Source organism: Alligator sinensis, unplaced genomic scaffold (assembly GCF_000455745.1).
Source record: "Alligator sinensis unplaced genomic scaffold, ASM45574v1 scaffold1269_1, whole genome shotgun sequence".
Classification (NCBI taxonomy): domain Eukaryota; kingdom Metazoa; phylum Chordata; order Crocodylia; family Alligatoridae; genus Alligator; species Alligator sinensis.
In genome coordinates, this window is record NW_005843072.1 from 229,616 (window position 1) to 235,127 (window position 5,512).

At 44.2% G+C, this 5,512-nt stretch overlaps 1 protein-coding gene across 1 annotated transcript in view; it reads left to right on the plus strand.

Annotated features, from left to right (window-relative positions):
* Positions 1-84: 84 nt before the first annotated feature.
* The window catches only part of BAIAP3 (BAI1 associated protein 3), a 71,095-nt gene continuing 65,667 nt past the window's right edge, over positions 85-5,512 (plus strand). Inside the window, exon 1 of the mRNA XM_025193583.1 lies at positions 85-542. The gene's annotated coding sequence lies outside the window, so the exon portion shown is untranslated. The remainder of the gene's footprint in view (positions 543-5,512) is intronic.

Consider the following 5,512-nt stretch of genomic DNA (forward strand, 5'->3'; position numbering starts at 1 on the left):
CGCCTCTGCCCGTGGCTCCAGACGGTGGGAGCCGCGGGGCTGCAGCGCAGATGCCCTCCAATATATTGTGTATTTCTTACACGCTCCTGTGAAAGACAGGCCCGTGTTAAGGTTGCGGCGTTAAACACTCGAGCGGTAGGAAACGCCAGAGGCGAGGGGAGGTCTGTGCTCTGAATTCAGACCCCTTCTGTGCCTCAGCGTTGGGATGCGCGTGTGTTTATCTAGGTCTGGTTGGTTTCTTCACAGGGTACCTGCCTGGCTTGCTATGTCGGCTGCATGGCGGGTGAGAGGTGGCTGTACAGAGTAACAAATGCGGCTGTTTCTTACACAGCTGCTGCCTTGTGAAACCTAAAGATTCAGGTTGTTCAAAACTTACTGCCGCAGCCTCAAACCTCACTCGATTCAAGGCTTCTAACAGCTGCTCTGAGTGTTTGAAGCCTTGGAAATGATACGGACGGTCCATTTCAGGGCTTACTGCCACTGACATCACTCCGCACTTAATGAGCGTTGCTATGTTAACTTTGGATAATTGCATACTCTGGGTAAGCGCATGATTTTTTTTTCAATCCCAAGGCTTTGCACTTAAGCAGAATACATAATCTTTATATACAGCTAATTGATTAAGCAATAGTAGCCTCTTATTAAACGATTACTCTAGTTGCTTTTATTTAAAAATCTGATTTTCCAATTCCGGTTTCCCAATTCCAGTGCCGGTGGGGAGGCGGCATGACCTCTGTAGACCCAGCTCCCCATTGCAGGCTGTATTTCACATTTCCTACAAACATTAAGATAATGGGAACCCTGTGCTTACGTTGGTTTTGTGTGTATTAGAATACAGAAAAAAGATGTGCCATGCAACTGCAATGCAGAGGAGACAAAACGCAAACAGTCTGACACAATGCTGGGAGAAAATCTTGCTTTTTTTTTAACAAGGGGGGTGGTGTGGAATCTTGTTTTAGAAAAATTATTTTCTTTTCTTTGAGGTAAATTCTTGTGTTTACTGTCTTATACCAGTTTGCATGATTTGTTTAGTGCATGTTGATGTACAGTTAGAAGACTATTTCAAAAGCTTTACTATTTTGAAATGGCCAGCAATAGCTTATTTCAGCCCTACATTAAGAATTAACCAAGACTTTCTATGGATGAATGTAGTTAGGTAATACATATAAAAAATAAATGTGGAATGTCTTTAGATGATTTTGTTAAGAAGCTAAACAATAAAGGATACGTTTCAGGTTATACAAAAGCTTGGTTTAGGAAATTTACTTACACAAGTAATTTGGACAATATGGCAGAATGTCAAAAGAACATTCTATTAATTATTTCTTTAATTTTTTCCAAAAGAATATCCTACATTTTTCTATGCAGCAACCCTATGGAGAGTATATTTAACTATTTGTAGCATATATTGCAGGTATTGGTTAATACTTCAGCAGAACTTTTTCTTAGTACAAATTACACAATCATTGGACCATTATATGCAAAGTACTTTCATCAGTTGTGAACATGGAGGTCCATCCTTCTCTGAAAGTCTACGTATAAATTGATAGATAAATCATTATCCAAACAGAAATAAATTGATATTTGACATATGTCCGAAGCAAAACATGAAGTATGCAGACAATTAACAAGTAGCACGTCTCTGGATTCAGAATGCCAAACAAAACCATCAAGTACAGCTTTACTGTAGAAAAAAATTATATCAGTGACAAATAGGGAAATGCATTTAAATTTGGCTTCACTGATCTATGTTGATGCAATTGTGATATAAGGTGTTGTAGATGGAAGTGGCTGAGACATGGGCTTGACACAGTGTCAGTCTGTAAACGGTGAGGCTTTACTTAATAACGAGGTTGAAAAAGGTGTACCATTATCAGCACCATCCAGTAGAAGAAAAAGAGCCTAGAGCTGGTCTCCTGATTTTCCAGCGTAGTGCATGTTTCCTAAGCAAAAGGATATTTTTTATGTAGAAGGAGTTTTCTTAGAGTTCCATTTGGAGGTTACTCTATCGATTTCTGGAATGCAACACAGCGGTAAGTACATGCACTGTACTGATAACATTCTCAGGGTTTTTGCCAAAACATATAGGAAATTACATTTTTAGTAGCCAGCAGCTCTGCAGAATCTGAACAGATTTTCAGGAGGTCAGCAGAAGGATCTACTTTATTTCAGGATCATCTTAATTCCAAATTTCAGAGTCCTGGAAAGGTTGGTGTTAGAGCCCTTCAACAAGGGGTTAAATATTTATTTTTTCTAAAGGAAAGTTAGGCAAAATGAATACAGTTATTACAGGTACTCCTTCTGTTGGAAAAATGCACAATAGTGTATTTACAATTTGTACAAATTTATTTAAAAAAATAGACTGGTAAATGTCTTTTATTTTGTTTTCGGGTTTTGGGGGGTTAGGTAAGGTATGTAAACCAGACTGTCTAGTTTAAGTATTTTATTTTATTTTAAAAGTTTATAATTATGTTTAAACCTGAAATGTTGTACAGTTCTTCCATAAAGTGAATAAAATCAAAAAGGTCATTTGGAAAATATCAGTCTAAGATAAATAAAGATTTTAGCACATGGTTTCTCATAAACCTGTTAATGTATATGGTGTGTGTGATGTTATGGCACTTATGAAAAAACTGGTATCTTAAACTACAGAGTTCTGGTCAGCTACTAATTTCTTTCAAAGATTATACAAAATATCAATCATTAGAAAAATTCCATTCAGAAAGGTCATATTCGTAGTGCTATACATGTATTTAGAGTTTCACCAACATAGCAATAAAATCCATATTTTGGAAAAAAACCAAAAACCTACCAATTAAATTATTAAATATTATAAACAGTATCTTTCACGCGTGCATGCACACACCCACACGCGCGTGTGCACACTTTAAGAATCACTCAGTAATTGCATTCTATCCTGGTACCCAGAGAGTGGTGGTGGACGGGTCTTTTTCGACCTGGAGAGACGTGGGCAGTGGGGTCCCCCAGGGCTTGGGCCTCAGGCCTGCATTGTTCAACATCTTCATCAGTGACTTGGGCGAGGAGGTGAAAAACACCTTGTTCAAATTTGCGGGTGACACTAAGATGTGGGGAGAGGTGGGCACACTAGAAGGGAGGGACAGGATACAACTAGATCTGGACAGGTTACAGGTGAGTGGATGAGAACAGGATGGGTTTCAATACTGACAAGTGCAAGGTACTGCACTTGGGCAGGAAGAGCCAGCAGCAGACCTACAGGCTGGGGAACTCCCTTCTCATCAGTGCAGAGGCAGAAAAGGATCTTGGAGTCATTATTGATGCCACAATGAACATGGGCCGGCAGTGTGGGGACGCGGTCAGGAAGGCCAACCCTACCTTGTCATGCATCCACAGATGCATCTCGAGCAGGTCCAAGGGGGTGATCCTCCCCCTCTACGCAGCACTGGTCAGGCTGCAGTTGGAGTACTGCGTCCAGTTCTGGGCGCTGCACGTCAGGAGGGATGTGGACAGCATGGAGAGGGTCCAGAGGAGGCCACCCGCATGGTCAGGGTCAGCAGGGCAGGCCCTACGAGGAGAGGCTACGGGACCTGAACCTGTTCAGCCTCCACAAGAGAAGGCTGAGAGGGGATCTGGTGGCCGCCTGTAAACTTACCAGGGGGGACCAGCGGGAATTGGGAGAGTCCCTGTTCCCCCGAGCACTACCAGGAGTAACTAGGAATAACAGCCACAAGTTGACTGAGAGCAGGTTCAGGCTGCACATCAGGAGGCACTACTTCATGGTCAGGGCGGCTAGGATCTGGAACCAACTTCCAAGGGAAGTGGTGCTCGCTTCTACCCTGGGGGTCTTCAGAAGGAGGCTGGATAATCACCTGGCTGGGGCTGTTTGACCCCAGTGCTCTTTCCTGTCCAGGGCAGGGGGTCGGACTTGATGATCTGCTCAGGTCCCTTCCGACCCAACCAACTATGCAACTGTTATTGCCTGGTGAGGTGCTGTAATGTAGCCATGTTTGAATCCATTCATAGCATTGGATGAAGTATGTTGTTGCCTACAAAAGCTCGTGCCTCTCAAAACCATTTAATCTCTAAGGTGCCATCCTGCCCTACCTTATATGCTTGTATGGAATTACAGCAAGAAGATCTTTAATTCTGATCTTTAGGGCTAGGTCTTTAGGAGCTTTTGATCTAATTTTTTTCAGAGACAATTATAGAGTACTCTATAAGCAGCAAGGGTTTGTAGTTGCAGCCATGGTGATCAAAGGACGTAGGCAGGCAAGGGCTGGGTTTTTGGTTGTAGCCGTGCCTGCCTATAAGCAGCAAAGTATTGCTTGTGACTCTTAGTACAGCATGTTGTTAATACAGCATGAGTTTGGGTTACAGAAGAGAGCCCAAAGCCTGGCGTAGATTTCTGTGGTTTTTCAGCTGTCTGTCCTTGAATCCTTTGGAAGATAATAAGTTGGTAGCTTTAAGAACTTCTGAAAATCCTAGAAAGAGCTTGGAGGCTGTGGAGGTCCTAAGATGGAAACATTTAACCGAGAATGTATTCTTTTGGTATCTCCTCAGAACAGAGGCGGGCAATTATTTTGGGCGGAGGGCTGCTTACTGAGTTTTGGCAAGCCATCGAGGGCCGCATGACAGGCAGCCCAGGGCAGATTAATATTAATTTTCTAAATTTTTTAGGGGCCCTGCAGGCCGGATAGAATGGCCTGGCGGGCGCATCTGGCCCCCGGGCTGCACTTTGCCCACCCCTGCCTCAGAACTACTGTACAACTTAGGCTGTCAGGTGGCAGTTTACTTTAATCTTAGGTGTCTAGTAGCTCTGTGTTAAAGTATCAGATCAGAATTCTCTGTCTTTTCTTGGCTTGAAACAACCGGTGGGTGGCGAATTGGCTGGAGGGCTGCACCCAGAGAGTCATAGTAGATGGGTCGGTTTCGACCTGGAAGGGCGTGGGCAGTGGGGTCCCGCAGGGCTCGGTCCTTGGACCGATACTCTTCAATGTCTTCATCAGCAACTTGGACGAGGGAGTGAAGTGTACTTTGTCCAAGTTTGCAGAGGACACAAAACTGTGGGAAGAAGTGGGGGGACACGCTGGAGGGCAGGGAACAGCTACAGGCAGACCTGGACAGGTTGGACAAGTGGGCAGAAAACAACAGAATGCAATTCAACAAGGAGAAATGCAAAGTGCTGCACCTAGGGAGGAAAAATGTCCAGCACACCTACAGCCTAGGGAATGACCTGCTGGGGGGCACGGAAGCGGAAAAGGATCTTGGAGTCTTAGTGGACTCCAAGATGAACATGAGTGGGCAGTGTGACGAAGCCATCAGAAGAGCTAACGGCACTTTATCGTGCATCAGCAGATACATGACGAACAGATCCAAGGAGGCGATACTTCCCCTCTATCGGGCGCTGGTCAGACCGCAGTTGGAGTACTGCGTGCACTTCTGGGCACCGCACTTCAAGAGGGATGCGGATAACCTGGAGAGGGTCCAGAGAAGGGCCACTCGTATGGTTAAGGGCCTACAGACCAAGCCCTAC